Genomic DNA, 12,018 nt, shown 5'->3' on the forward strand with positions numbered 1-12,018 from the left:
GTTCTAAATTATTGGTTACAAAAATTTACAAAATATGTGTCCTAAAAATATAATATTTTTTTTAATATATAATTATCTCATTTTATCAATACAAAATTATTTATTTTAATGTTGTTTCGGGCTCCGATTTTAATAAAGGTTCAATAAAATCACTTCAATTTAATAAAAACATGTCAATAAGTGACAAATAGGTGGTGTATCTTTATTTTCGAAGTATGAATTCTACTTCATCATGGTCGTTGATCTACATTCACGTTCATTTGCATTTTACTTCGGATAACTCTAAGACACTTCTAATTGCCTCCTATATATAAATGTGACTTTGAATCAAACTTATGTATTCGTTTACTCACTTGTAAAGTTTCAATCCATTCAAACATTTACTTGAGTGTTAGAATGTTAACATTTTGTAAGTCTCCCCTTTGATCATTAGAGAATCATAACTACTCTACTAGAAGTCGTTCTATGCTGGACATTTTCAATATTTTGATCTATTTATGTTCTAATACGAAATACTGATGTCGTAGGTGGGAACATTTCCTTAAACTCTTGAATTCTCTAATGATTTTCTCAAGCTCATGTCGTTGCATCACTGTAATTTTTTTCCTTTTACAATTCCAGCAGTTGTAATTGTTTCATTAGCTTATACTTGAGTGTAACTAATGATCTCTGATCAACTATTCACATTCTTCAAGACAACATCTCGTTGCTCTTTTCTCTTGTAAGTGAAAAGCCTCATCCACAACTAATTATTCAAGATTCACAACTAATTTCTACGTACCAACATCATATTCCTCGTCCATAATTTTTACTTCTTCCATTGCCTTATCACCTTTCTCCTCCTCAATCTTTATGCATATTGATTGATAAATTAGCAAGTGTACTAATATGCCAAAATAGTAATAATGGAAAATCCCATTTTAGAACAAGATTTAGTTCTACAATATGTCTCTGAGTTTTGAAGATAAAAATGAGTATGTTTATATGAACAATTTTGTTATACTAATGTCTGTTCTGTTGAGTACTTAGCAAACAGGTTCTGATTATGATGAGAAGGCGTCGCCAAAACATCAGAAGTCACTAAGTTATGTTTCCGCGCTACACAAGTTCTGATGAACAGTAGAAAAGCATCAGAAGCATCTGAAGTAATTACTCTACGAAGTCTAAAGAAACCATTCTGAAGACCGAGTGCTGAAGACTCTAAAGATGTGATTCTGAAGACTTGAAGTTCGGAAGACACAAGTTTCTGAAGACAAATGGTTCTGAAGATCAAGTGCTGAAGACTCTGAAGACGTGGTTCTAAAGACTCTGAAGACTTGAAGCTCTGAAGAACTCAAAGCTTAGTTTCTATTCTTCTAACTCATGCTGTGAGCCTATGAAGTTCAAGAAGAATAGAAGATAAAGTTGCGTAGTACGAGGTACAAGGTACAGATGAATGTTTCGTTCCACTACCAAGAAATGATGGACTTTGCTTACTATCTTGTCTCCCACTATGTTCAAGCCGCCAATTTTCTAGAAGTTCCAAGACTTCCCTCCAACGGATATATTATTATATTGGCTATGTAAAGGGCTTGAAGACTAAGGAGAAAGCTGCTAATTCATGATCATATCCAATCTGAGAAGACTGTTCAAAATTTATACTCTTAGTCTAGTTTTAAAATATATCGTTTACATTCATCTTATGTAGAAGCACTGATATTGCAAATAAACTCTAATTCAAACTGTAGTTTAATTTTTACCTCAAGAGACCTGTTGGTCAGTAGTCTTGAGAAGTTTAGGACTAGAGAGTCTTAAAGATTGTTAGTCACAGGAGGTTGCATATGTAGGGGTCAGTCAGAGGCAGTTGCTTGTGCAGAGTCATTCACAGGCGATTGCTTGTGTAGGGTTAGTCACTTGCGGGTAGCTTGTGTATTGTAGTTAGTCACTTGCGGTTGCTTGTGCAGTGTTAGTCAGTGGCGGTTTCCTGCGCAATTGTAATCAGTTTGATTATAGTGGATTAAGACCTCAATTGAGAGAGGAAAAATCACCTTGGCGGGTGGACTAGACTAGCTTGGGAATTTCTCAAGTGAACTAGTATAAACATACCTTGTTTTATCCTTCTTGCAATCTATAGTTATTATCGAGAGTAAATAGTTTATGTTTTAAAGAGGGTAGAATTTTTAATCAAGTTTTATTTGTTAAAAACCCTATTCAAAACCCCCCTTTCTAGTGTTTTTCACACCTTCAGTTGGCATCATAGCTCCGGTTCTAAGTTGTGATAAAGAGTTTGAGTCTTTATCGGGAACTTAACAATGTTCAATAGTGATACATAGTGTGTGAAAAATAATGGCTACTCCTGCATAAATTCCTACCAACAATGTTATTGTTGATAATAACGATAGAGAACACTATAGTGCTAAACCTCATATGTTTGATGGACAAAAGTTTGACTATTGGAAGGATAGAATTGAAACATACTTCATGGTATTTGATTTTGATCTTTGGGATCTGGTAGTTGATGGCTACAAATATCCACTATATGCAAATGGTGTCAAGATTGCAAGAAGTGCAATGACAGTAACCAAAAGAAAGCTTACAAGAATCATTTCAAAGCTAGGTTTATTTTGTTATCTGTTATTTATCATGTTGAGTATGAGAAGATCACTGATAAAGAGTCTGCTAAGTCCATATTTGAATCTCTCAAAATGACTCATGAAGGCAACACTCAAGTTAAGGAGATAAAGGCTCTTGCCTTAATCCAAAGGTATGAAGCCTTTAGAATGGAAGAAGATGAATCTGTGGAAACGATGTTTTCAAGATTCTAGATGCTTGTTGTATGACTTAAGGTTCTAGACAAAGGATACTCCACTTCATATCATGTTAAGAAGATTATCAGAAGTCTGCCTAAAAGATGGAGACCAATGGTAACTGCTTTGAAACTGTCAAAGGATCTGAACAACACAAGTCTTGAGAAGCTAATAATTTCTTTAAGAAGTCATGAGATTTAGCTTCAAGAAGATGAACCTCAGAGGAGAAGCAAGTCTATAGCTCTGAAGTCTATGTCTGAAAATACAAAAGCTTTTCAAGCAGAAGATGAAGATCCAGGAGGCTCTAATGCATCAAATAAGCATTCTGAAGAGGTAAGTAATAAGGTATGACAGTCGTTTCTAATTCACAGTTAACACTTATATTTATAGTGATAATGCTGCTGTTATTTTATCTTATTCAAAACCTCAGTCATCAGAAGATGTTTCGGTCTGAAACGTCTCTAATCAGAGGGAAATCAGTTGATTTTCCAGACTCTGAGTATATTAAAACGTGTCACCTGGCATGGTTAATGCGTGTAACTCTAGTTATACTCATCATTAATCTTACTTAATGACACTTGAGCAGTGTGTTTTCATTTTCTTGGATTTGATTAAAATCAAAATTATGACTATCATTTATTTCCCCTAATGATTGTACTCTTTATGTTTTCTCTCCCTCTTCCAAATACTGTATACACACTCACACACGACCTCACTTCCCACTACCACATGTTTTCGTTATAAACCCTAAACCTACGTTCTCTCAACTGTTCATTCCTTTTTCAAAGAACTACCTTTCGCCTCCATCAAGCTTTGCATCTCCTTCATCAAATTCATCAAACTTCTTCAACAACATCATCATGAATCATCAACAAAAAGAAGTTGTTAAGTTCGCACAAGAATATGAACATAGTCTGAATTTTTCCGGATTTTCATCATCTACAGTTGCTCCCTCGACGACAATAGTCTCTCCTTCATCTTCAAATGCTCTAGTCATTGATGAGAATCATGTCACCCAGAAACGCAATCAAGTTCACTGTGATATTCCTCTACAAAAGCTGACTGTTCTTCATGAAAATTTGGTTGATTTTAAAAATCTTGCTGACAATGATCATGATCTTAGGCCTACTCTACAGATTCAAGGTAAGGAATATTTCTTTGAGAGATTGCATGGTCCTGTGTTTGAGAACATGGTAAAATATTTCTAGATTCAAGTAGATTGTGACAACCTACATATTGTTTCTCACGTTCTATGAAAGAAAATAGTAATCATTGAGAAATCAATTGCAGACCTCCTAGGTATGGAACTCCTGGTCGGGAAAAGAGTTTACGAAATGGATAGGAAATCTCCATTCGTAAAAGGACCTTTGAACAAAACTATTTACAAGACCTATTCCTTAGATAAGGAAGAATACAAGACTATGGACATGTTCAATGAACTCCGAATCTGGCAAAAAATCATTCTAGGTTGTATCAATCCAAAACCCCTTTCAAGTTCATCAGATTATTTCAACGTTGATCAGAAGTACATGATGTAGTACATGATGAAAAATCATAAACTCTGTCTTCCTTTCATTCTATTCAACTATATGAGAGATTCAATTATAAAGACAAGGAAGTATGTTAGTTCAACAAAGAAGATGCCAACATACATTCCTTTTGGGAGACTCTTATCTGATATATTGGTTGAAAGTGGCTTGATCAAGTATCTGGCTGAAGAAGCTAAGTTCACAAAAGATCTGGAGCCAAGCATTGGGGAACCCCTCAATGCTAAAACTCTCAAATCTATGAGAATGATCAAAGATATCAAAACTGTTCCCTTCTTGGTTCCTGCCATCAACACTACTGAGAAAAGATATCCTGTTGAACATTTTCCAATGTTCACCACACACGATAATCTAGCGTGTGTAGCTGAATATGTTGTAATGATGGCAGCAAAAGGTAATGATCTTTGCTGTTTTAGATATGAAGACATGGCTAAAGCTGATGCTCCTTATAGTGATATTGTCACTAAAAGAAAGTTATTAGAAGCTAAGTTGGATGCTTTTGATGATCTTGAAGTTAATGAACCTGAAAGAAAAAAGAAGAAAAAGAAACAGAAGAATAAAGCCTCAGGTGTCAAAATTCCATTAATGGAAGAATGTGAAGACTCTCCAAGTAAGTCTGCCTATAAATCAATACCTATTTCCAAAAGTGTCTCTGCTTTGATTAATTCATTATCATCCACCACAACACCACAAACACCCTGTTTACTACTTGTTTCTTCAAACTTCTCCTCTCAAGCTCCTGTTTTTCAAACCACTTCGCCTATCTTTGTCTCACCTAATTTTCATACACCTATTCCATCTATCTCTGTCCCAGTTTCTAAAATCCGTCCTATTGATGAAACACCCATGTCATCCAATGTCTTGAATTTTCTTAAATTTGCCTTTTTCAACAAAGAAAATGCTTCTGGTAATAAGTCTGAAAAGACTAATTCTGAGACATTGGAAACTCCTATGTCTGAACCCCTAACATCTTCCGAAATAATCGATATTTCTAAATAGAATCCTACACCACAAACCATACCTATGTCAACATCCCCTGAAATACTAATTTCTGAACCTTCATCAAACCGGTCTCTCATAGTCTATGAGAAATCCTTACCAAAAACCCTGGATGAGTGTGTCAAAATGTTCAATAGAAAGGCTCGGAAAAAGATTACTAAAGTGAGAGGAGGGGCTAGCACCAGTACTGATTATTAGACTCTGGATGACTCTTGGAAGAATCTTTAGAAATGGATGTCATCTGAGTTTGAAAGAATTATAAGGTTGCTAGATGCATCTAGGACTGTAAGTGTTGAGCTGGTGAAACAAAAATAAGAAGAAAAGAGGGAAAGAATCAAACGTCTTAATTTACTTGTTGCTAAGCAAAAAGTGAATGAAGCTAAAGCAGCTGAAAAAGAAAGACTCAAAGCTATTTGAAAATTCTAGTAACACACGCTCAATGTCAAACTAGATGTTATGACATCCACAATTATACAGCACAAATAGTAATAACACAACAACATAAAAACAATAAAGAACACACAGAATTGTGTACCCAGTTTGGTTCAAACAACCTACTCTGGGGGCTACCAAGCCAGGGATGAAGTCCACTATTAGTAGTATCAATTCAAAGCTAAACTCCCCCGTTTACAACTTCTCACTTAATCACTACCCAATGACCCTTCTACCTAGGTTCTCCCTAGATATGGAATCTCTCCATTCCACTCCCCCTCAATCACAGCAGTGATTACACATAAACAAATAACAATTACAAATAGAAGACACTCTTCAAAAACACACCTTGATCTGCTTAAAAGCTTCAATCAAGAGACACACACTCGTGCTTAAAAGCTTAGAGTGACATTACACAAACACAAACTATTCCAACGCAATCATCAAGGACAATTGCTTGGATCACACGAGACAGCTACAGAACAACAGTTCTTCACAATACAAAATCTTCTGTCTATGTTCCAAAATAGGATTGCAGTCCTTTTATACACAGTCTTGGGCCTTGGGCTTTTTAAGAAACAAATTAGGGTTAACCAAGTTAACCTAATTCACACGCCATCTGTCTGTTACACAATGTGCTGTCAGCAGGATCTTCTGGATGAAATATTCAGCACTAAATAAAAGGTTTCCTAAACTGATAATTGGGATAAATCAGGAAACACATTTAATAAACAATAACAGCTCTTGCTGTCACACACGAATGTCATGACATCGATTATGACATTCACTACAAAACCTGTATTAGCTTCACACATATGCAACCTGCATAATACAATATCAACCAGGTGTGTTTTACCATTAATGCAGCCAACATGAAAACACCTTCACTATTCAAGATGCTGAAGAAGTAAGGCTTCACAAAGATGGTGAAGGAAAGGGAAAGGAAGTTGAAAATGTTGCAGTTGTTGCTACTTACTGATCCATTCATCATGTGCATGCAACAAGCTATTGGTGAATCAGAAAAGAACAATCTGAATTCAGAAAGGGCCTCTTAGAGCAAAAGGCTGCAAACAAAACTCTTCAGAGCATGTTGCAGCAGATTCTTGCTAGGCTACCTTCTACTTCATCGACCGAGCCTTAGATTTTAGGATTTTTATATTCCTTTTTCTATTCAAACCCTAGGATCTTATATGGCTTATTATGTTTTGTTCTTGTAATAATTAAAAAACTTCTGTTGACAATGTTTTTAAGATTTGATTTTGTTATTTACTCCCATGTCTTATGTTTTTCACACATATTTACACTTTTTGATTATGACAAAAAGGGGGAGATAATATTTGAAAGTCAAAATTTGATGATCAATTATCAGATTCCTGAAATAAAAAATGCTCACATTTTCTAACCACATATATAAACTTTTGTTTGTGTTAGAAATGTCTTTGTGTTTTAGGACATCATGAACTCTGATTGACTCCAGACTCTGAAAGTTATGAATATCAATTTAAAAATCAAATATTGACAATCAAACGTTGTGTTCTTCAAAATCTCACTTAAGCAATCAGGTTCTAAAAGACCTTATTCAGATATGACAGATCAGACTATGAAAAAATTCATTTAGGCTCTGAGTTTTCAATATTGGAAATCAGGCTCAGAAATGAAATCATCAATTAGGCTCTAAAAATGAGAAGATCTCACGTATCAAGACTCTGAAAGATAGTATCCGATCTATTGGAACCAGGGAGAGTTACCTAGATTGGTTCATAATCATGATATCTGATCTTTGTCAAAGTCTCAGACTCAGGGGGAGTAAGCATACAAGGATAAGTATTTTCTTTAACCTCTTATCTGAAAGTTTTTGTGATTATGTACAAAATTGTGTCAACAAAATACATAGTTTTTTCATCATCAAAAAGGGGGATATTGTTAGAACAAGATTTGATTATGCAATATGTCTCTGAGTTTTGATGATAACAATGAGTATGGTTGTATGAACAATTTTGTTATACTAATGTTTGTTCTATTGAGTACTTAACAAACATGTTCTAATTCTGATGAGAATGCATCGCCGAAACATCAGAAGCCACTAAGTTATGTTTTCGCGCTACACAAGTTCTTATGAACAGTAGCAAAGCTTCGGAAGCATCTAAAGTAATTACTTTTATACGAAGTCTGAAGAAACCATTATGAGGACCAAGTGCTGAAGACTCCAAAGACGTGATTCTGAAGACTTGAAGTTCTGAAGACTCAAGTTTTTGAAGACAAATGGTTTTGAAAACCAAGTGCTGAAGACTCTGAAGACGTGGTTTTGAAGACTCTAAAGATTGGTAGCTCTGAAGAACTCAAAGCTGATTTTATTTTCTTCCAACTCATGCTGTGAGCCTCTAAAGTTCAAGAAGAATAGAATATAACGTTATGTAGTACGAGATACAAGGTATAGACGAATGTTTGGTTCCACGTTCAAGAAAGGACGGACGTTGCGTACTATCTTGTCTCCCACTATGTTCAAGCCTCCAATTTTCTAGATGTTCCAGGACTGCCCTCCAACGGATATATTATTATATTGGCTATATAAAGGCCTTGAAGACTAAGGAGAAAGATGCTAATTCACGGTCATATCCAATCTGAGAAGATTGTTCATAGCTTTATACTTTTAGTCTAGTTTTGAAATATATTGTTTACATTCAGCTTGTGTAGAAGCACTTATATTGCAAACAAACTTTGATTCAAATTGTTGTTTGATTTTTTCCTCAAGAGACCTTGTTCAATAGTCTTGAGAAGTTTAGGACTAGAGAGTCTTAAAGGTTGTTAGTCACAGGCGGTTGCTTGTGCATGGGTTAGTCACAAGCGGTTGCTTGTGCAGAGTCAGTCACAGGCGATTGCTTATGCAGGGTTAGTCACTTGGGGTAGCTTGTGCATTGTAGTTAGTCACTTGTGGTTTCTTGTACAATGTTAGTCACCAGCGGTTGCCCGTGCAATTATAATCGGTTTGGTTATATTGGATTAATACCTCGATTGAGAGAGGAGAAATTACCTTGGAGGGTGGACTAGACTAACTTGAGAATTTCTCAAGTGAACTAGTATAAAAATAACTTGTTTTATCCTTTTTGCAATCAATAGTTATTATCAAGAGTAAAGAGTTTATGTTTTAAAGAGGGGATATTTTTTAATCAAGTTTTTTTTGTTAAAAACCCTATTCAAACCCCCCTTTTCCAGTGTTTTTCACACCTTCTTCCCAAAGTATCGATCTCGAGAAGTGCATGGTGAGATAGAGTTATAGTTTCAATTCAATTAAACAAAATCAATTAGGAGTTTTGATTGGAATTTTTTTCTATATAGATATAAAACAATAAGTAAATGTAAACAAAGCAATTGAACAAATTTAAGTCTATGTAAGTGAACATTATAGGGAAGATGTATGATCAGACCCATTAATAATTCTAACCTGACCTTACAATAACATCTTAAAACTATTGATTAGCGGTTCTTAAGGGTCTTTACTCCTAAGTCCTTAGTGAGAAACCTTTAAACATTCAACCTAATTCCTATGTCCATAGGGAATTACAGATGAAATTAAGCATAAATTTATCAAGAACAATTTGGTTCCTATAGGGTATCCCTAGTCCTAGGTGATATCTACTACATAATACTTTCAACTGAGCGTCAATATTTACAGTCCTGCCTAACTATTAACCATAAATCAGTCTCAATTTTTGTGAAAGAGAAAGCATTAAGCATAAATCAAAAAGTAAATTCAATAGATAGAAAATTCTTGTCATTACAAAGTTCAAATAAAAATCATTAACAAATCCAGATCAGGGACACCCCTAGCATTGTGGGGTTTAGATACTTATAGAATTAAGGAAAAACATGATAAAGGTTGTAAACATTACAGATAACTAGATGAATTAATATGCAATCACGAAAAGCTCTTGAAAATCTTGATCCACCTTGAAAATCCGAGTTTTCCAGCCTTTAAAATGTGTCTTTGCCATCAAAAATCGTCTAACCTTCAGAGATTCGCGTTCTCCAGCTAAATAGATCAATTATGGGCTTTTCTGCATTTTTGGGTCCTTTCCATACACGTATTTCCCCATGTCATACATGTATGGCATCTTTTTCTGCAACCTTCATACACGTATGGTCCAAGGCGGAGTGTGTGGCCAGCCTAGTCCCATATGCGTAATGGTTTGACTTGTGGTTCTGGCTGCTGATGTCGATGCCCCAAACACGTATGAACTACCTCATATGCGTATGGGAAGTGGCTTGGTTTCTCGCCCTTCTTGTTGTTACGTGTATTAGGAAAGGTGGCGTTGGATAGGCCATATGCGTATGGGCAGTTGGTCTGGAATTTTTTTTCTTTTATTCTGAACATCTTTCCTTTATTTCTTTGAACATGTAAATAACATGAAAACTACACCAGACACGTAAAATAGCCAAGAAACACTCAAACCATGACAAACAAAGATGTGACGGAAATTTATTAAAAACAAACCTAAACTACGACACAACTAACAGTAATTCACATGTTTTTGACGTTTCAGTGATGATAACTCTAACAAAAATGGTGATTGATCATCTACCTATGTCACATGAATTTCAAAAGCTTCAAGCTTCATTAAGAACACTAGATGCAGGCGAACTCATGTTGGACATTTTAAATCTGTTACAACACACAATGAAAGACTCCTCTAGGTTGAAGAAAACTAAAATAAGATTCCAACTCTGATAGCAACAAAGTTGGAGGTCTTACAATACATCCACTCCTGATCCATCTTGACAGATGCTCTTTTCGATTCCGGTTATCAAGAGCTTAAAATTTACCAGAGAGGCATCGCTCTTATTGTCGCGATAACAAATCTCTTCCCTAACTATGGGGGCGAGTATAAAAATTTTACACCACCAAAGTATCATTGTCCAAGGAGACCTTCCTCCCACATTCCTTGAAAGGGGCACAAAAATTGTTCCTAGGAACATGCCTATGATCATTATTGACAGAATCCATTCGTCAGAAATATCACTACAAGTCGAGCCCCTAAATTAAAAAACATATGATGGTGCATGAGATCATAATGAACAAGTCGAGCACATGAAAAGCGTGCAAGATTACCATTAAGCAAGAAGTGCAATTGTAATACGGTGGGAGAAATGACTTTTAAAATATGCGGATAGCTAGAGTCACCATCGACTTTTATTATACTCAATTAGGAAAGGCAAAAAGAACAGGAAAGACCTTTTCGAAAGAGATTGAGTTTGGGGGGGGGTAAGTTATACAAAGGGTAGGTATAAGCACCCTTTGTATCCATGGTTATCCGTGGGCTCTTAATTGCTTAGCTCACTTGAATTGTTTGATTGTTTGAAAAGAGTGTAGTGTGTGTTTAGAAAAACAATTTGAAAAGACCTTTAACTTTGTAATGATCTTCGTACGGATGTATACAAAGTGTAGTCTTTGAAAATTGTTTTGGAAAGAAGATGTGTAAAAAGCATCTTGAATTGTTTTTGAGTTGAGCAAGCAATCAGGAGCTGCCTACCCTAAGTTCGTAAGGTCCATCTTGTTCTTAAAGTCTTTTGTTTTTAGGAAAGGGGCTATCCATACCAATTGTTAGGCAGGTAGTTCTTTCATTGGATGTATTCGGAACATCGAGGGTCATCGTATAATCATAAGGCTATCCATACAATAAAGAGGGTAGGAAGTCCTATGACTTAGAAGAGAATAGTCATAAAGGAAACCAGTAAGGATACCTTAGCAATCGAAGGGACTATCATCATTTAATCGAGGGACAAGATCATTTATATTGTAGGCAACATCGAAGGGACTATGATCTTTATGATGAAGGGACTATGATGATTTTGAATCGAAGGCAACAGGTGCTAAGGTATCCCTACGCTCGAGGAACTTGACTATTATTCGAAAGGCAACAGAAGAGAGGGTTACCCTAAAGGTGAAAGTGTGCAAAGTGTATTCAATTATTTATTTATCTTGAGTTGAAAGCGATCTAACGGTTAGTTTTATCTTCCCATATAATCCTAAGCATGCATCTAGCAGTTTAATATTTGCAGAAAAATAAAGTGCAGAAAGTAAATGTCCTACGCTATTACATGGCTTCGGGATGGGGATACATAACCAAAAAACCGGGGGGAGTGCGAAAAGTAAAGTGCGGAAATAAAAGTGCGAAGAAATTAACCTACGCTATTACAAAAAAAACTTTTTGCAACCTATACATTAATTTCTAGAATTTAAATAACAGAAATTAAAT

This window comes from Vicia villosa, linkage group LG1 (assembly GCF_029867415.1).
Source record: "Vicia villosa cultivar HV-30 ecotype Madison, WI linkage group LG1, Vvil1.0, whole genome shotgun sequence".
Taxonomy (NCBI): Eukaryota; Viridiplantae; Streptophyta; class Magnoliopsida; order Fabales; family Fabaceae; genus Vicia; species Vicia villosa.